This window comes from Melozone crissalis, unplaced genomic scaffold (genome assembly GCF_028551555.1).
Source record: "Melozone crissalis strain CALT ecotype California unplaced genomic scaffold, PUWL_Pcris_2 ptg000027l_1, whole genome shotgun sequence".
NCBI classification, from domain to species: Eukaryota; Metazoa; Chordata; class Aves; order Passeriformes; family Passerellidae; genus Melozone; species Melozone crissalis.
In genome coordinates, this window is record NW_026535805.1 from 49,604,214 (window position 1) to 49,626,362 (window position 22,149).

Consider the following 22,149-nt stretch of genomic DNA (forward strand, 5'->3'; position numbering starts at 1 on the left):
TGGTTTCTTTTGTTTCTTCAGATTGAACTTTGTGTTTAGTGTCTTTCCATCCTCAACAGCTCAAGGCTTTCTGAAGCAAAATCAGTTTTTCATGTATTCTTATTTTTATTTCTATTTTTAAAACATGGATGAGTGACCAGGAGTTCAAGAGCACCATTACAAAGCCAAAGAAAACTAAAAGTGGTTGAAAGAAAAAGATAATATATTGTCAGATATATTTAATGGTCTGGAAGCCATTTGACTCTTTCTGAATACATGGGTAGGTGTTTCTATAGTGGTATTGGTTTTGCCTAAGCTTCAATATTTATTTTTACACATTTCTGATTGTCTGACTGGTGAGTAGGTACTAATTTCACTGCTAGCTAAAGCTCAATTTAACAAATGACTAAAGTGTTCACTTAGTAGTAAGCACTGGGGTAGTGCCATTCATGATATTAAAAGTAGCATATGAATCTTTAAAATTTAAATTGTTTTCTGCTTAGCTTTGCTGAATGGTTCCAAATTTTCCATGATCAAGCTTCAATTCAGCAGAATCACAGAAGAATTTGGCCATTGTAAAACTAGGTTTCACTGGTACATCTAAAAGTAGTTTTTAGAAATTATTTTCTTAAAAGCCTATGGATTTATACTTTGCATTCTGGACTCATTTGAATCTCCATTATACTGACCAGCCTTATGGAAAAGCACAAAGTATTTTCAGATTTTAATATTGGAATTGTACACTGAGTTTATGCAACACAGATGTCAGAATCAAAATCTGTTGAAGCATTACTGAGAACTGAAAAGTCTTTTTACTGACAGGGAACCATGATTTCTCAGCATTTTCAAAATCGGTACACTTGGAATGTGTTAAAATCCAGCCATATAAGTGGAAAATTTCCTTTTGATTTCAGTAGCTGTTGCCAGTCAAGAGGACGAACATTCATTTAAAAGGATTTAAATTTTTTGTCATCTCTTGTATAACCAGTTTTATTTCAATAGATCTTCTGTACCGTTGACTGCTCAAGACAGTCTATGATTCTATAGAGTCATGGAATTTTTTGATTGGAGGAGACCTTAAAGGTCATCTAACTCCCACTTCCCTGCCACTGGGAAAAACACCTTCTCCTAGACCAGAGTGCTCAAATCACAGAATCATAGAATATGCTGAGTTTGAAGGGACCCATCAGGATCACTGAGTCCGAATCCTGGCCCTGCTCAGGACACTCCCAGAACCACATCATGTGCCTGAGAGTATTGTCCAAATGATCCATCCAGTCAGACCTTGAACACTTTCAGGGATGGAGCATCCACAACTTCTCTGGGAAACTTGTTCCAGCACCTCACCACCCTCACAGTAAAGAACTTCTTCCCAGTATCTAATCTAAATCCACTCTCTCTCAGTTTAAAGCCAATCTCCTTTGTCCTGTCACTACAGACCCTCGTAGAAAGTCCCTCTCCAGCTTTTTTGCAGCCCCCTTTAGGTACTGGAAGGTGCTGTAGGGTCTCCCAGGAGCCTTTTCTTTTCCAGGCTGAACAACCCCAGCTTTCAGCACATCTTCCCAAGAGAGGTGCTCCAGCCCTCTGATCATCTTTGACCTGCTCTGGACTACTAAAGCACCAGGTAATTTTTGCTAACCCCTAGCGCTGTTTTTATCCTTTCAAGAAATTTGGCGCAGTTTTGTTTCTTCTATATAAAATAATTCTGAAAACTGAATCAAGCAGACCAGGAAGCATTTCCAGATTCAATCATGTTTCTTTTTTTTCCCCTTTTTATTTCTTTCTTTTTTTTTTTCTTTTTTTACCCTCTGTGAGAATTCAATTATACGTTTGTGTTTTGTAACATTAGGAAGAGTTACAAAACATATCAATAGCCTGGTCTCAGGCTTAGATATTAAATGTGTCAGAAGGGAGACTTCATCCCAAACACCAAATTGCTGGGATTTTTTTCATGTTCTGATAGAATAGATTATTTCAATATTGCAACACTAGATGTCATCACATCATGGTCCAACATGGTGAAACTATATTTAAGCTTTTACCAGGACACAGATGAGTGAATAATTCAAAATGAATAATTTATGTACTGGATTTTGCTGCCATTTTTTTCTTTTTTTTTTTTCTGCATGAAATATTCAAAAGCAGATTACAAGGCTCTCTTAAGTATTCCCTACTAAAAATTATTTGCAAGTTTCTATCCATTTTTCATCCTAACAAATGAATTTTAACTGCTCATTTTGAACTTTAAATTCACAATTTGTAATTTATTAGAATGTTACTTCTGTTCACGATTTGTTGAAGAGCAGTGTAAAGTGACAAGCTGAAAAGACAAGTGAAAATCAGAACTAACAAAAATTCTGGTCTGTTACTAAATCAATATCTCCAGTAAAATAACAGTTAAAATTTTAAATTTATCTAAAACTTATTCAAACAAAATTAAATATGAAAATATGTTTATTTATGCTAATTATTAATCTTTCTGTAAAATGTTCTTTAAAAAACAAAGTGTTTTCCTTGAAATCAACTTCAAACAGTATACTAACAAGCATAGAATTTGACCAATAAATGATGAGTTTTTAAAAATTATTACCGCCCAGTTATGCACTTCTCAATACAATTGGATTCCACAATTAATGCTTTCCTGCAGAGATATTTGTGGAACTTATTTAGAAATTACCTTGCTTATACTGGGCCTTTTACTCAGCTGCTGTAAATTCAGATCTTTTGCTTGTAGTTTAATTGTTGATAATGTGAGAAGTGCAATGTACTTTATAAATTATTTCTTGTTATGATCTCAGGTCATATCACAGATGTTCTTTTTGAAACAGCTGCTGTTAGGTCCAGCAGCTCCCTTCTTTAGCAGTGTTACTCATGTCATTCTTTTAGATTCAGAATACAGGATACCTAATCTGTTTAATAATAGTAAAATTGCTATTTCTTTCAAACTCTCTGCTGCTCAGTGCCATAGTTTCTGTACTCCAAAAGCACAGGGAATTTCCAGGGATTTCCAGCTACCTCCTACCTCTTTACAGCCTTCCTCCCTTTTTCCCTCTCTTGTGTTCTTGCATATTATACCAAAAGGAAAAACCCCATATGTCCACAAATTTAGTCAAATGCAAACATAAAAACTGTTGATGCCAATAAAACAAAAAATCAGAAGAAAAATGTCCAAGATTGCAGCAACATCTTCTTTTAAAGCAGCACTTCTTCCTTTCAGTTTTTGGTTATTCAAGTAATTGGGATTTCTGAAATGAATTTGTAAATGCAGGAAGAGCCATTGAATTCACTACCTTATCTGACGAGTCTTTAACACAAAATGCAATGCCAGTGTGAGTAAAGGAAACTGAACCTTTTATTAATACCCCTCAGACTATAAAGCAAGGCTTACTTATGTTTTTCTACTGATAACCCAATTAGCATCAGATTTTGTTCTGCAAAACAAAAGGTTGAGAATAATCCCTGTCTAGACTAGACCATGAGGACTCAGCTGCTCTCCAGTCAGTCCCTACATTTTTGGATGACTGGTCTACCACCTTCTAAAAACTAATTAAACTTTTTTCTTGAGGCCAGGAGGAAAAAGTTCAGCTCATGAACCTCAGTTTCACTGATAATGGCACAGCAGCAAAATCAAGGCATCATGCTCTTGTTAGGCTTTCCCACTGGTCATTTAATTCTCATGTATTCCAGCACTAAGGTGTACTACCACTTTTAAGATATTTGGATAAGGATGCATGGAAAAAATACAGCACACTCAATGTTTTCCTGTTATTTAGTATGCCCACCTCATGCATTTCCCTTACTAGGCTGGAGTTTTCTTCTTGCTCACTGGCATTAGAAATTTATTCTTTTTTTTTGTATCATTGCAGACCAACATCCATTTAAATTTAAACCATATCTTAGATTAGTCTAAATGGTTTAGTTACCATTATTTTGACCATTCACACTTATTGTTTTTACGAACATCATTATCTGTGATTCAAAATAGATAAAAGCTATTGACAGGTTTTGATTTTTTAAAATTATATTTTATGGATTTCTTTGGGTTTATTACATTTTTTTGCTCAGCACCATCATTTCTCAGTCCCTAGTCTGGCATTTTTTTGATCTTGCACTTACTCCTAGAGTGCAACCTGATTTCTTTTGATGGAACCACAGATTCAGGGAGCTATTCCCCAGAGCTCTTAGCTCTCAAGGCCTGTTTGCATTAACTTATGATCTTGTTACCAGCCACTTCTTGGACTGAAATCAGTGCAAGAGCAGGTTAGTGCACATTGCTGTTGACTGCCTTTTCTGCTGTGCTGATTCCTTAATGGCTATGTTCTGTGGGGGATGGCATGAGGAAGGCAGTCACCTTGAAGAACACTAAAAAGACAGAACCAGGGATTCATGAAGCAGATTTTTAGGTGCCTTTTTGCAGCCTAGGGAGTTGTAATAGAACAATTCACCATGATTATCTGAATAATCTGGAACAGTGTGCAGGAGAACAATAAGAAAGAGAGGCATGCTGTTATATTGCAGCACTAAATCCAACTTGCTCTTTTCATGAAAAAACCCTTCAGATTCTACTTTATAAGTATTCAGAAGATCTTGCAACAGCAGCTAAGGTATGGTATATATATAATGCTATTATTCCAATAATCTCAACTGTAAAACAGGTTTTATGACAGAGGAAGTTCTCTGCCTCTTACTAACATCTCCTATCCATTTAATAGAAAAAAATGAGAAAGAACCTAGTTATTTATAGCAGTAGGTAGTCATATTCCTTAATATTTTGGTAACACTTAAGTGCACGAAGTGCATTTTTATTAATTGATTTGCTATTAGAAGTCAATTAAAAATATTTTCTTCAAATATGAATAGAGAGCAAGTATGCTAGCTGCCTAAAGCCTTGATGATTTGACATCTGGTTGCCTAAATCCGGGAGACTTGTTACTATCCAATAACTGATCATGCTTATAAATAATTAAAGAATTAAAGCATTTCAATTTCAGGGATGCAACATCATGCTCCTTTTTGAGCTTCCAGACACGAACATTTGATCCTAATCATCGCATAGGAGCACAATTTCCTATGTGAGGATTGGGTGTAGAAGCTAATTCTCTTACTGCTATTATAAAAAGAGAGAGGAGAGGAGAGGAGAGGAGAGAAAGAGAAGAGGAGAGAAAAGAGAAGAGAAGAGAAGAGAAGAGAAGAGAAGAGAAGAGAAGAGAAGAGAAGAGAAGAGAAGAGAGAAGAGAAGAGAAGAGAAGAGAAGAGAAGAGAAGAGAAGAGAAGAGAAGAGAAGAGCTTTTTTAAATCAGTTTGAAATTTAAACACTGCTGCAATAGCAATTCACAACTATCTGTTATTAAACTCTCTTGGCTTTGAGCTTTGACAGATTTCTGGTATGCTGGATGACAGTCATATGAACTCTTAAAATAGTAGCTGAAAGATGAGAAAAAAAGTAGAACCCAATCCTGTAATGGAAGCTGAGTGGGTGCAAGGATCTAGAAGGCTATTACAAACCCCCTCTGTCTGCAAGAGGCATTGATGGCACAGGCACTGACAGAGGGGAGAAAAGAATCAATTCGTAGTAAGAAATTTTCACTCATGATAAAATTGAAAGTGGCACTCAGATTTTATATGTACCTCATGTATGAAATATAAAAAAGATCCCCCATCTTGTATATACAAACCTGACCCTCCAGGAGTTTCCAGCCTGATTGCATTTCTTGCACTGTTTCAGCTTTACAGCCATTGTTTTAGCCAAGCAGATGAATCCTTTTATTGTGTATTTAACTATTTTCATATTGCAGGACTAAGATATCATAAAATATTTTCATAACAACTGTTTTGTCTTCCTCCTTTCAGGAAATTCAGCAGATGACAAACTTATGGATGCAGTTGCACTGACTTAACTGCAATTGTTTAATTCATGTCTGTGATTTTAATTCTTACTTGCATATAAGGGCAACTCTTCTATATTTCAGTATTGAATCAGATCACAAGTTTAAAGTATTCTTTATTTTTTACATTGTGAGGAAGAGTTTACGTTGATATGAATATATATTTATATAAGTTCTTCTGAAATAAAAGAAGCATGGCTAAGAAAGAAAGAAAGAAAGAAAGAAAGAAAAGAGAAAGAAAGAAAGAAAGGAAGGAAGGAAAAAATAGAATTTGGTTCAAAATCTGCACTTAGTTCACTTAGAGCAGGTCTATGATGAAAATTATTTTGTAAAAATGATCTTTTGAGGAAAACATATAATCAGATATTTTTAATCTTTAGATCTATTTTAAATGCCTATAAAATGTGTAAATTGTAAATATTTCCAGCTCACTCTGTGTGGATTGAGTTCCTCATTAACATGCTTATAAGTTAGTGCTATTCTACTTCCTTTTTAATAAATTCATTTTTCTCTTCACTTCAACAGTAAGGTGCGTAAGCCTTTTGGGACTCCTTTGTTTGCATGAAACTTGCTCACCAATTCAAAAAGGGCAGTACTGATTACATACCATGTATACACAAGTCAGGCAGATGCGTGAAAGTGAACAGTCATAATTGCATTAAATGAAGTAGTACCATTTTACAATGTATTTATATACCTACATTAATCCATCTTTTTCTAGACAATAAAAAATTCAGTTGATAAAATGCAATGGAAAAAACTGCATGATGTTATTTAAATGCCCAAGTGTTAAGAACCACAGAGAATTCGTCATCTTACCATGCATGTGGGGTCGATGGGGAGAACATCTCTCTTTTGACCTCCTCAGGCACCACTGTGGTGGTTCTGAAGTGTCCTGACAGAGCTCAGGCAGGGGCCAACCTTCAGGAATCTATTCCTCTGAGTTCAAGACTTCTCATCCATGGAAGTCACACTGTTAGACGGTTTGGAGAAAATAAATGTCAAATCTATTAAGACTGGATATACATCGAGGGCTTGGAGAGATAACAGTTTTGGTACTTGTCCCAAAGTCTGTGTAACTCCTGTGTTAGTTCCCTATATCAATTTTTTTGCCTGTTTCCAATGTGGTAATTGAGTCTAGTCCACCCTAATTATGACAGTATAAATAAACATTAATAATTTTACACATTTCATTAAGATTCCTGGAAAATCTTTCATTACACCTTTGAGTGTTAGCATACAGTTCATTTAATTGATGAGATTTCTATGTATTTGCTACCAGTAGGATGGGATGATATGCACTGGAACAAGACAGTATTGGCCACTATCCATATATTTAAAACTGGTTGGTAAGGGTTTGCTTCTTATTTTCATTTTTGTGATTTTCTCACAGACCTTTCTCCACATGGAACTAGAGACAGAGTTAAGATTTCTGCATCACTCACATCAGAAATGTGTGAGAATATACTCTAGCAGTGAGGAAACTAGCCTGCTGCTGTGGCTGTGCCCATGAGCTCTAGTGTGGACTGGAATGAGCAAGCAGCTAAATACACAAAAAAGATTTTGAGAAGAAAAACTTAAACACTGCTTTCTAAAAAGTACAAAAGTATATGCTCCATAATTTGTTATTTTTCCTGATTTCTTGACTTTGCTTTGAACTTTTTTTCTACTGTGAGACTCGGGAAACACTTAAATGTGTTGAGATTCCAGGATGGAAGTCCTAACAATATAACTAACAAATACTAACATTTTCCTTTAAGAGAACTGTGTTTTATCTTTGCTTCCAGGAAAAAAACAAGCAAAAAAACAAAAAAGAACCCAAAACCAACAATTGCTCAAGCCTGCTCTTTCATCTCTAACTATACTTGATACCAAAAATGTGTGTCAACTTACACCAATAATAAATGAAATATTGAGAAGAAAAATGAGAATAGGTCTCTTGAAGAAAATGTGGCTCATCGCCTTTTGGATGCTATTACTCAAAAGAAAATGTATTTTCACTCTGATAGCACATTTTAGTAAAACTGTATGTTCTGGAGCTCACTTTCTATTTCTCACTTTTTAGACATTTTCTCTCTGGGCCTGCATGTCATGTTTAGGATTGTTTTGTGGCCAGCAAAGTAGATTCAGTAGTGTCCAAGGCTGGTGTGTCCACGCTGCACTTGTGTCCTAACTCCATCTTTACAACTAGGCCAACTGCCTGATGAGGTTGCAATAATGCCATCACTTTACAATGGGATTTACTGCTACATTAATGAAACTAAAAAAGATATCAGCTAACAGTGTTTTTGTCCTTGTGTTTGCCAAATAATAGCAAGGCACAGTTTATGAACTCTGCAGGAGCTTACACTACAAAGCAGTGCCTTGCACAGCTCGTACAGAGCCATGTTGTCTGTTGATGTAATCACCATGCCAGACCTAATTAAACTCAAAATGACATTTTCTGGATAAGGCTATTGCAAAGTTCTGTAAAGAAGAGCAAAGTGTATCTGATCAGAAAACCCCTTGCCAAAATGTCTTCCCATACATAAGATCTGATCTGGCTCACTTTTCAGAAGCACAGTAAATGTAATTTTTCCTTTCAGCTATTAAAAAATAAAAAAAAAAAAATACGATTAAAAAAAAATTGAACAACAATATAATTTAAGAATGTCGTATTCTTAGCTTACCCTTTGTCCTGACATGATGGCAGACTATGGCATGGGCATTTCAAATGCACAAGACTGGTGGGAGATTTTAATATTTTAAGACATAAAATCATTAATTTTGCAGAAAATCAAGGCGGAAGGGAAATTATCAGTTAAAAAAACTTGTAACAGTGTCTGTGTGAAAAAAACTACTGGGCATTTGCTCTTCCACCCTGTCAGTTTGATTGTTCATCAATTGTCTGGGAAGCTTGTACTGGTGCAAGAAAGGGACTTTGTAAGAGCCTACAAAAAGAATGTGAGTAAGCAATGCTTGGATTATAGGCTGGTAATGCGCAGTAAAACAGAAAATGTGGTATTCATATATATTCATTTATATACATGTGTTAATAGAGAAGTAGGGGAACAAACCTCCTACTTACGTTGTACTACAGTGGAAATGGTATGATTTAAAGTCTTAAAAATTCCTTACAGTTTTTATTGAAAAGAATTTCAGAGAAGACAGTAGGGAATTCAAGGGTAGCATTATTTTTTATGTGCTACCAGGCAAAAATCAGATCAATTTGTTTACTGTAACACTATCTTGAAACTTATTAACTAGCTTCCAAATATAGCAAATAACAACAACAACAAAAAAATGGAGCAAACTTAGTAATATATTAAGACTAAAAAAGTCTAAAATCAATTTATCAAACCCTCACCAGATAGTAGAAATGTTGATTCCAGTGAAATGGATTCTGCTGAGCAGTATGAGGAACATACATGGATTTTGCAGATGACCTAGCAAATGAAGAGCAAATTGGCAATGCTGAAATAAAATCTATCTTAAATATAATTATGTCATTGATATACACCAATCCTGAAACAGATTATAATGCAGTCATACATTGCAAGATATTTACTATCTAGCAATGTTTTGTTCTGAAAAAAATCTTTTTTAGAGCTGATTCCACAAATTCTATCTCCTAATACTTGTAAGTATTTCAGCACCCAGTCCTTTTGACAGTAAGCATTATTTAAAATTTTTATTTTATTTCCTTATAAGACAACAAACAAACAAACCCATAGGAAATTCTATGTGTGACTTCCACAGATTATTGTTTGTACCATTATGTCCTGATTATTTCACAAAAATGCCTATTTCCCAGTGCTTTACAAAAAGAAATTGCTTCCCAAGATGTACAAGCCTCATATGTACCTTTTACATGGAAGACAACAGTCACAGATGTACAAGCCTCATATGTACCTTTTACATGGAAGACAACAGTCACAATCAAAAGATTTGATATTATGCAACTAAAATGATTATGCATGAACCAGTCCTAATATTCTTATTCAATATCTTTATAGACAATATTCAGGTTAAACATTTTTTGCAAACTATTGGAATTAACATGAGACAATCCATGATGCTAGGTCAGCTAAATTCATTGTGTTCTTTCTCACTTCCTAGTTACAAGAAGGAATAATTAAAAAACAGATATAGCAGTCTTTAATAGTTGATTTGCCTGGCAGTAGTTAAATGCTGAGTCTTCTTGATTGCAGATATTTTCTTGTTGGTAACATCTTACAAACAAGACAAATGCTCCCAGCCTTTACCAAATCTAATATTTTATGGTCATTCTTTTTGTATCATTTTTCCAGGTGCCTTTTTTACAGATTTCTGAGTTTGTATAGGCTTTTACTTTTATACAAATTAATAATAAAATGGCTTAAATACATGGAACTGAGGATTTACAAATGTTTCTGAAGTGTAATGTAAATGTTAATTCATTTTTATAGCATGTGTAATGATTTATACCAATAACAACAATCTAAACTCTCTCTATAAAAATAATAAGTAAGAAATATTTTGTTTACCTGTTCAGATACTGTAGGGTAAGTCCTCGTGAATCACCTTTATAGACATTCAAGAGGATATGTTGGTATCAAAAGAGTTTGTATAATTTGTAACACAAGTTTATTGATTGTCATGAAATGATACGTGGAGGACAGTTTTAAATAATATCAGTCAAGAGCTTTGTTCTTATTTTTGGGTCAGCGTCAAGTACAGAGTAGAACAGAAATAGTTTCTTAGTGAATTTTAGTCATGAACAGAGATTCCAAACAAGAAAAAGGCACCTGGTTGTGTCATCATCTCACTGAGATTGGTTAAATGTATTCAGCAGAACACTTTGACACAAAATTTGCTTTTTAATATAATGGTATTTTGTTTTCACCCTTACCCCCAAATTGGCTTTCCTTCTGCAGATGTTGTGCTGCTGTTGTCAAAATAGAAAATGCCTAAAATAATAGTAAAACTAGATATTATTTTGAAAATGACAATATCATTGATTGACATCTGAAATATTATATAGAGAAGTATTTCTATAAATACAATTACATACAAGTCTTGAAAAATATGGTTCAGCTGTATCATGTTTCTGTGTTTCTATTCTGCCCTAGAGAATGAACTTTGGCTTTACTGTCTGGAATACAGTGCTGGGAAAGCTCAGCTATCTTCCATCCTGAAGTCCAACAAATTTGTAACATCCCTGAAGCACAGAGGCAATACTTCTAAGGAAAAATTTTTATTCAGGTGGAAAACTTATTTAATGATTTTTTTTCAAACACTGCACAGACACAGCTCCCATGCCCCAGTCTGTTACACAAAGTTTTTGAGATGAAAATGTCTGACATAGTAAAGAGCCCTGATCAATATTTTAGAGATTTTAGTGTGCTGAGAATGAAGAGCTTGTATTGGCTAAGAAGGCAGGGCTGCCACTCCCTCTCTTTGCAACATCAGTCCATTCTTAAGGCATTCCTTACATCATATGTGGCTCTGACAACCTCATCTTAATTTAAAAATCTGAGATCACTGAACAAAAATTAGAGTCCAAGCTTAGATAAGGTAATACACCCAAAGAGCAATCCAATCAACTAGTACATTGTATATTGTGTCATGCTAAAGAAATCATGGTCAGAGATCAAGGCTGGGACAAAATGTATTAATGAATTTACAATGACTGTGGTTGCTAAAAGATTTTTAGAAGCATTACCTAAGCAAACACAGAAAAAATCAACTGAACCTTTTTATTTGAATATGAATTTAATATTTCATAAGGTTTTATGCCCAAACACATATCAAAATATTGGCTAACTGATGCCAATATTTTGATATGTGTTTGGGCATAAATCAGTAAAAAGATTCTGGGTTTGTCCGTCTTCTAGAACCAAAGACATCATGCTCTTCAGGTGTCTTGGCTGTCACAGCATTTCTACAATTCAGTGCATGTATCATTTTATTCTTCAAATATACAACATGAGAACGAAGTGGGAGAAAATTAATAGGGACTCAAAGAATCTTAAGTTGTCCATGAATAAGTAAAGAGGGAAATTAGTAAAATTATCATAAGCATCAGAGGGTAAAGCCCTAAATGGTTTTACAAAGACAGCAATTAGAGAATATGATAACCAGTTTTAAAATGTAACCACACAAATTGCTGAACAGGGATGTTGGAGTGATTACTTAGATGAAATCACTCTAGAAAATCCTTTAATTATCTTAAGAAAAAAAATTGCAAATAGTTTCTTTCTCTTTGTTTAAAGTCTTTTAAAAATAACTAGATAAAATGCCTACCCAGCAAACTTTTATGACTAAATAAAGTAGACAGATTTTTTTTATATTGGGCACTTTTTCTTAGACAAAATGTAAATTCATTATCTGAACAGTGCATGAAAAATTTATCTTTGAACATATATTAAGCCTATATATTATCTGCATTTTATATATAATTATAAATATAAAAATATATTTATATATAAATATATAAATATAAAAATATATTTATATATAAATATATAAAAAATATATATAGTATCTCTATTGTGGGCCTTATATATTATGTATATGACTTGTATATGAAGCATGAATTTATTTGTAGGAAGACATGTAACTGAGCAGTACACTTCAGGTAGTACAAGAGAAAAGTTACCGTTCTGTGGAGCCTCCTTGCTCATGATATTTTGTCGTCTTTTGACAATCTCTCAGCCCCCCATTCCCAGTCTCTGGCTGTAGAGGTTAGGTGATAAGGCAGGCCATCCACTGCTTTTCTTCAGGTACTTTTATTTTTAAAACAGTGTTGATAATTGGAGATGTGGGTTATGCATGTGTGAAACACAAAGGAGAGAATTTTGTTCATAGTTTTAGCTTCTTGCTGCTTTATTTTTATTTTATCTTTTGTGTATGTTCATATAAGATCACTAAAAGAATTTTAGGCTATGACTGTCAAAGAACTTTGTATTTCTAGAGACGATGCTAGATATAAGAAATAATTAAAATCTAAGAAAACTAAATTGAAACAGATTCATTTACAAAGAAGCAACCTGAGCTGTCAAATGGCAGCCTTCACAGAATCATCTGTGAAACATTCACTTTGAAGTTCACCAGAGAATGAAATAATAGTCTTTTAAGGGGATTGTGATTTAGCCAAGGGTGTGCTGCCCTGCTGGTGGCTGACATCTGATAAGCAATAAAACTTCACTAAGCTTCAAGTGTTGGGTTCTTACTTTCAGTCTGATGAGGTCATCCCATAGCCAAGACACTTCATATTTCTCTTCTCTGCTACTCTCAGACTTAAAAGCTGCAAGATTTGTTTTTGCTGTCTTAATCCTGGAGACTAAATTTTTGGGGAGGATGTGTAAATGTAACACATAAGAAAGAGTGTTAATTTAATGTAATTTTTTGACTGGTCTTTTCTGGCTTTTTGTTATGTGTTTACACTACAATCAAAAACATTTTCATTTATTGTGTAATACAATGTTTACTTGATAAACTAGAAGAACATAGCTTTCAGTGAAAAAGTTAATAACTTTAACCAAGATGTCAACTGAGATGTCAAAAAGAAAGTCAGGATATCTCTTTAAAAATAACATTGATCTAACTTGTCTGTTAAGTGAATTGGAAGAAATGTATCATTCAGAGTAAAAAGGGATTAAATTCTATCAGTCAAGGGTCTAAAACCAAAATCTGACTCAATTTTTGCTTTGTAATTAGGGAAACAAAATTCAATTGAGGGTTTGTTCCACTTGGAATATGGTACCATAAGTCTCATGTCTGAAGCTATCCAGAGAGTCTTCACCATTGTCTCTTTAGGTCAGCCCTGCAGGACATTTACATAATGTTTGCATCCCTGAAATCTTTTCCTCTTGTCTGAAGTGGTAAAAGTATGAAATTTGTTATCATTAAAAGATATGAGTACAAAAATGCAGGCACTTGATGGAATATGAATTGCTGCTGGTATAAGACACTTGAAACCTGGTCATGTCAAGCTACGCAGAAAAGTAGACCTGTGGGTAGATCTGTCAAATGCTTTGGGTGTGTTCAATTCCTCAATACAGGGGTACTCTGGTATAGACAAAATCTTCATTAGTCTCCACAACTTCAACCTTATCAGTTACCACTGTAAGGAATAAGAATTTTCTCATTCTATGTTGTTTGCATAATAGAACTGAAAGCTGCTTTTAAGGAGTCAGTGAACACTTCTGGGGAGATAGGTTATCATGTAAGATTAGCTCTTGAACAATTTTGTTGCTAAAATCTCTATAAATGGTAACTAGCTTAGGCTTTTCCATCCTCCACTTAGCTTCCTCTCAAACACATACCCTGTTGGTATACTTTCTCTCCATGGAGAAATACATGTTTATGCTAAGTAAAAAATTAAACCACCTGGTATAAAAATAATTGTTGAAAGAGCTGTCAATTTATTTCCCACTGCATTCTAGTGAGACAAAAGTAAAAGCACAGATAAAATAACATTTCCTCCTGCAGATATGAAAACAATTTCTCTGGGAATAGGTTCTGTCATAGAACAAAGATAAAATCTTTCATATTGTGAAAAGTAGGCCCTTTTTCTCTTTTTTTTTATTTGCTGCTATCCTGTTTCCAGGCAAAAAGATGCAAAGTTCTGCTAAATAGAAAATCTCGTTGATTTGGTATTTTGGCTTGGCTGAGAGTTTTTGTTGGTTGATTGATTGGTTTGGCTTTTTTTTTTTCAATGTGGGCATTTTACAGCTTTTAGGTGGCATTTATCCAGCTTGAATCCAGGTTGTCTAAGATTTTCATCTTCAACTTTAAAATCTCATCTCAAGACTGAAAATTTTATATTTTTGGTCTGAATTTTTCATCTTAGAACACAGATGATAACATCATTAAAATTATGCACTATTTGTGTCCATTTCACTTGAAATGCACCATCTCTAATTTAACATATTGATGAAATCCACCTTTTTCACTGGTCTAGTTCTGTTCCTACTCTAGGAAAGCTTCTTAACAATAAATTAATTAATATAGATAACAGGTGTAAATATTTAGTCATACCTACTAAGATGTGATTGAGTAATAAAATTATTCCAGGAAAAAAACAAGTTAAATTTTAATAAATATGACAGTAGTTAATCTGCACTTTCACAAATGGGAGCAAATACAGGAGAGTGGGTAGAGGGAAATGCTTGGGGTATAGTTCATGGATAAGTAACATGGAAAGTGTCACACCTTCCATATCACTGCTCCTTCTTTTAAACCTGATTTGTTATTCTTGAACATTTGCTGAAAAACAATTTCTGCAAGAAGTGGCTCTTTTAAAATTTTAAAAAGGTTATAAACTTTATGAGAAATTATAAAAATAAACAGCATCTGTTAAAGAAAAATGAATATTTGTCAAAGTGAGCAGTAAAACTTGAATGAATAGCAGTCTAAGTTAATAATTAGAAGCCAGAAGTACTAGATGAATGCAGATTCTTCCTTACTTCACTACTTCTCATTTATCTGTTTTGAAGAAAAACTTTTTTTTTTAAATACAATCAAACCTTTATTTGGCATCATGTAACAACTGCTGGAGTAACCAGAATTCAAAATGCTTACAATGGCCAAATGATTAAACAAAGTCATCTCAAGAGTTCCTAAGAAACACTGCTTACTTTTTGCATGGGATACTTTTAGATTAGACCTCTTTTTCCTTCTCTTTGTAAATTTTGTATTTTAATGGAGTTCAGAGCCTTAAACAAAAATTTTGGGAATACAGCGAACAAAGAGAAGGTGAAGAACTTGCTATCCAGGTGATATTTCTGGCTGGTGTTACTGCAAGGTCTTGTACACTCCTTTCAGATTGCAGTACATGCTCTGTGTTCTCTTTACTGGATTTTAGACTGCTTTTTTTGGAAACTTGCATGTTCTACACTTACTTGATCAGTGGAAGAGCTGAAGAAGACATTGGCTATGATGTATCAACTTCACTTTTAAGGATGACATAAGGTCTGGAGGAGCACTGACCTTCCCTATGTCACTATTTGGGTTATTTCACTTCCAAGAGATTCATTGAAACGCTCACTATTGTGTTGGGATATTCCACAGGCTATTTAAGATATTCCCTTGGGGTTTAGATGTTATTCTATTCACTCAGCACTCAACTACTTCATTGGTAGCAGGGAATTGTCAGGACAGGAAAACACGCTTTCAATCCCTTCTTTAAAGCAGACCTTTATTTTTAATAGTACTTTCTCTGTTTATGCTAGTACTTGTACTTTACATACTATTTGTATTTACTGCCCAGTTAAAGGGTACTAGGAGAGTTTACAGGCTTCTAAACAAATACATTTAGTTCATGCTCTGCAGAACACTAAAGCACCTACTTAATGCTAAGTAGCATTACCTACATGACTACATTTAAAGCCTCATAAAATTTGTATATGCCCATAACTGTCTTGTTGTATCAGCACCTTAATTCAGTTTGAAATGTGCATAACTACCCTCTATAGCAATGTGTTGTTGATGACACATACAGAAAATTAGATCCTCAAATGAAACCTCTTCAAATAGTCCAGCCTGTCAAACAGCACCAATGAAATCAGGAAGCTATATGACTGACATCAGCTGATAATCTGGTCTAAGAAAAATAGACAATAAAACTACAAAATTATAGTTCATAACTAACTAACTCTAGAAACTCAGGACCATAAGAGCAGTCATTCCTATATGTACATCTGGGGATGAATAAGAAAGAAATAGCAAATCTGGAAACTTTTTTGTGGAAAGTGCTTATCAAGGAAAAATGAGGTTTACAGTAAGTCAACCAAAAAGTAAATATACATGAAAAAACACACATGAGTAGGTAAACAGCCTATTTTGGGTTTATATTTTTTTAGAAGCAATTCTAAAACTGCGCAGTCCCTCTAAAGCCACTATTTATAAAAAAAAAAAAATTCTTTGATTCAGCTGTATTTTTTTTTCACTATTTCTTCATTGCGATTTTACTTCTAACTCAAAAGAAAATATTTGTGCTACAAGTTGTAAGCATGTGTTGAAACACTTAAACCAACTTATGAAAACTAATTTTTTTAATCTTTGCAGCTTCTCAAGTTATAGCCCCTTTTCCTCCTTTTGCCCCATCACAAAATTCATACCATCTTTATGGGAGTAACCCTCCAGACTGAAGAGAGAGCCAGCTATGACCGGGACAAATCTTGGGTGGTACACAGAGATGTCCAGCAGAATTCTAGGCATTTTAGGAAAGCCTTCTTGGGCTCCAGCTGCCATTTCAGAAGGAGATACCACTCTTCTTGGTCCTGTGCCACAGCTTCCAGCAGTGTGATATCTCAGACGGCATCAGGAGCATGTACATTGCCACCTTGTTAGAGAAGAGTTAAAAATTAGTCTCAAAGTTTAAGACCTTCCTTCCTATAAAACCGCTCTAACGCTGATCATGTAAGGTGTCGCTTGGAAAAAAAAAAATTAGCATAACATCTGGTTTAACATCTGAGGAAATATTTGCAGACTTCAAACTATATAGGGGTTTTAAATTAAAATTAATGCCTCAGCCATTACTGATAGTCAGTCAAGATTGTATGTAATAGAGAAATGCATCCCTATAAAAAAAACCACTATAAAACTATCTGCATTTGGATAGGGTAGCAGATAGCTCTAAGTAAATGTTCATCTGAAACAAGAGATTGTAATGCACAGATAAAAAAGTGTTAGTGCTCCTGAACTTCCCGTCAGTGCATCCACCCATGACTTGAATGTGTCAGCTTGCTTTGCTCTGAGAGACTGAATCAATTTATTTCTATAACATTAGAAGTGGGATTAGCATAGTTTATATATGCTAATTTAATATATAATATTATTATATTATTATATTATTATATTATATTAGCATATATATAATATAATATATATATGCTAATATAATATAATTTTATAATCCTGCTAATATAGCAGGATTATAACGCTCTCTTCAAATTCAGCAGTCTAAATTAATTTTCTTTTCTTTTCTTTTTCCTTTGTCTTTTTCTTTTTGCCTTTGGAAGTACGAGACAAGATACATGATTTATCAGAGTGGAATTTATTTTTTCTCAAAGCATCCAAACATACCATCAGCATATGATACTACTAAGAGTGGGTTCAAAGGGCTAACTCTGATAGTGAGCTTTAAGAGAAAGTAATGTTGGCCACTAAGATAGGAAGGACAAAAAAATGCATTTTGTGGGAACCTTAAGGTTGGATTGGCTGCAATTTTTGTAGTGGGGACTACACCTACAATGACCTTAGTAAGAAAGACTGAATAATTCACTATCTATGTCTTTCACAAGTGATGATTTTTTTTTTTTCAGAAGAGATTTATGATTTTCAAACCTTATAATTAAACAACAGAAGCTTTGACTACAAAGCCCTAATTGGATGATACTGTTTTTAGTAGCAATATATTTAGCAATCTAAAAGAAATAAGGTATTATAATTCTATCTTCATATATGCATGCAAATAATGAAAGAACAATAGCAATTATGATAAAGTTAATAAACATTTCCCTTGGAATAGAAGGTAATACCTGTGATAATAATAAACATTAAATCTGCCAGTCAAGTAATATATAAAAAAAGAAATGTTAATAGTAACCTAAAGGATGCATCAAGACCCTTAAAATTCCTAATCATCTGAGGTTACATAGTCTAATACTCCCATTTTAAGACACAGTAAATTTGTATTCCAGGAGCTTCAGGTGCAAGACTTGGAAATAGTCAACAAAAAATATTATGTTATGGAATTTGTGCCTAAATTTAAATTAGTGGGAAAATTAATTTTTTTCTTGCTGTATTTTGTAACTACAGTGCTTTTTTTCTGGATGAACTGAACAAGCTATTCCACTGCAAGAAGACAAGCAGAGCAATTTCCTGGGAAAAGGCTCAACTAACAGTTAAAATCATCCAGGATTCATCTTTAATAGTGAAATGAGAGAAATGCCTCCAAAGTACAATTATTTTTCATGTATCTCAGACATCTGTCTTTATTAATCTTTAATGTGCTAAATGGCCATCTAGAGGTGTCTATCTCAGCAGTGACTATACAGAGAGGCTGGCATAGCCAGGATGCTTCCCTCAGGACAGCCAAAAGGAAGAGAAAAGGAAATCTCACTATGGAGGTGAGATTGGGTGCCTTCAGATGCCTGAAACTAGTCATGAGACTCAATCTTCATGAGTCTGAAACTAGTCATGAGACTCAGCCTTCACCCAAAAGTTATATTTATTCACCAAAATACAATGCTGCTATTTTTATCATACTGTTTCAGCCTGACTCTGGCAGTGTAATGCATTTATACATTAAAAAATTAACTTTGTTCACGGAACTGTAAATAGTTTTCTCTTACAGAATAATTAGGTGTCAGGTAATTTGGAAAGACAAATTTCCCTCTGTGTTCAAACATTTATTTTATTGTCTCTAGATAACTAGCAAGGAAGCTGTGTAAAACTATAGTTTTTTCCAATTTTCTCATGAAATCCAAAGTGCTTTGAATTTTCAAGATTCTCTGATGCTTCGTTGAAACATTGGGATTAGTTCAACAATGCTGTCTGCAGAGTCTAAGGATACTTAGATACATTTACACTGAATGAATACAGGAACAGCTATTAAAAGTAATTTAAAGTAAAATGAGAGTTAGGTCAACAATTTGTTACAGATTGAAATCTCTCACTGAAAAAGAGAGATATTTTGATATGTTACGGTGAATATATATATATATGTGTGTGTGCGTGTATGTGTGTTTACATGTATATACGAGACAAAAATTTGCAAGAGCTACTTAGGCAAAAAAAAAGGAGAGAAGAGCTTTAATGTATTTCTACAGTCAGATGCATTCATCCTACTACCAGAATGTACCAGCATCCTTTCAGCAGTAGCACATAGTTATTTAAAAAGAAAATACTGTGAAATGAAGGACCAATGGAAGCTCATCTCTTTCAATTAACTGTCAAAAGGATCATAAAATGAACTGTAAAACATATTTATTTTTCTAATTTATAAACACAAACCAAGATGAAAAACATACCCAAATCAAACTGACCTATTGCTTGTAGTTATCAAAAAGGAATATCTCAAATATTCATTAAAATTCAGCTGTAGGGATGAACATAAAACATGTAATAATCAGATAAGATGCTGTGGAGTGGTAGTAGCATTTTTATATGTGAGGACAGCAAACTATGAGAGAACAATCATTAGCCACCCAAAGACAAACATTAATGAGTTAAATGGTTTGCTGTTCTGAGTAGTACTGAGTGCTTACTAAAATTATGAGCTATCAAATAATGCTTGGAAAAGCTGACAAGAACGTGAGATAAGCATATATTCTTTTTGCCTCTTTCATGTAGACTATTGCCATTAACATATAAATTAATAATATACCTGGGTAATTTTAGTCCATGTCATTAATCACTGTAGACCCTGATGCATGCTTGGCTTCCCTCCAAAAAGTCAGGGGAGAAAGTACATTTCATACTCTATTTGCCCAAACACCATTAAGACAGCAAAAATACTTTACCCCACATGCTGTGAAAAAGCTAAATTTTTAAGTTCATTCCTAACAGGGATGAAAAGGGAATTCTTTCCTTCTAGCACTTCTGACTTCATACATTCATGTGAGTACACAACATTGAGAGCAACTAGAAATTGCCAGTGCAGATAAGGTAGTTCTGACAGTTCCCACTATGCTTTTAAAATTCATAAGAATCTTAAACCATGAGTCAGAAGAGCAGAAGCTGTTTCTCCTCAGCCTCTGGAGTCATCTGATAAAGCAGTGAAAGTGAAAGGTGTAAATATCATGATCTCAGGAGCCTTGTAACTATCAACCGCTAGTGTTGTTTACACATCCTCCTAGTACTGCTATTCATTGGAATAATTAGTAAGCAAAAATCCTCTTACAGGGTAGATTTTCTTTACAGTATTTCTGCTTAATAGATGTCCATCGTACCTCATAATCTGAATAGATAAAGCTTCCTCCCATCTCTATCTCCTTCCTCTCCTTTCACACCAAAGCCAGGTTTGAGTGGGACGGATCAGTATCACTAGGCAGCATTTCTGGGGATGTCACTCATGAGCATGCAGCCACAGCTCTCTGGAACTGCTTCCCAATAAAAGATTTTTGTTGTTACACACTTCCAGCTATTGTTGCACTTCCAAAGATTATCAGAAATAACAGGAGGTGATCAAAAAACACGTCAGGCAAGCCTGAAAATTTAGTCAGCATTCATGTGAGATTATTCTCCAGTTCTTGGTCTTTGCAAAGTACCTCTCTCTCCATTTCAAAATGCTCCTGAGTGTTTGAAGAACAATAATTTACAAGAAAAACACCAAGTTGAATTGGTAAGTAAGAATTTTACAAGTTAGCTTCATGGCAAGCATGCATCATATCTCAGCCATCCTTAAAAAAGGAAATATGAGTTAGCGTGTGTCAGCAATCAGACATATTTTTCCGTCAAACAGATAAATGTCTGAAATCTTTCTGTCACTCCTTACTCTCTGTCAATTTTCTTGGGCTCTGTTTATCTGCTGTGATCCTAAAATTCCTCCAGGCCAGTGTGGAAAATCACAGATCCTGCTGCTGCTTTAGGCTGACCTACATTCCCCAAAAGATTAGGCAGCCCAAAATATTGTCTTTAACTTTCTGGGGCACTTCTGAACAACAATAAGCTTCACAAGGAGGAAAACACATTAGCACAAGCTCCAATTTGCATCAGTTTTCTCTTCTGGCAGAGTCTCTGAAGTAGCTGTGTCACTGAGGGGCAGGACCACTCTCAGATCTTCTGCTGAGTGGTGTTTGACAGGTGATCACTTGCCTTTTAACTGCTTTAGAAAACAGCAGCAAAGCAATCCTGTCAGTGCTGTTTTATTTACCCCAAAAAGGGGCTATGTGGCCTCTCAGTAAAGAAAAAAACACAAACAAAAATCCTAATTAGATAATGATCAAAGTCTAGAGGACACATCACCTCCTTTGTGCAAAATAGCTGCTGGGAAACACAGGATTTTCGCAGTGTAGACTCTGCTTGCTTCAGTTCACCAAACACTGTGTTCATGTACATGATGTTCACTATCAGTGCAATTAAAGAAAAAATTCTGGACGGCAGTCCCTGAACCTCATTTGTGGGAATAAACTGTGTCCTTTCTAGGCATCGTTCTGGGGATTCTGCTCCAGATTCATAGGTACGTAGATCATACATTAGGCATATTAAATAAGGGTCTACCTGTGTTACTGGGTGTCAAAGGTCCTTGCCTGCTCATGGAGATCTACTCAAGCTAGTGGGGCAACCTACAAGGCCATCTAGGCCCACTGAGCTC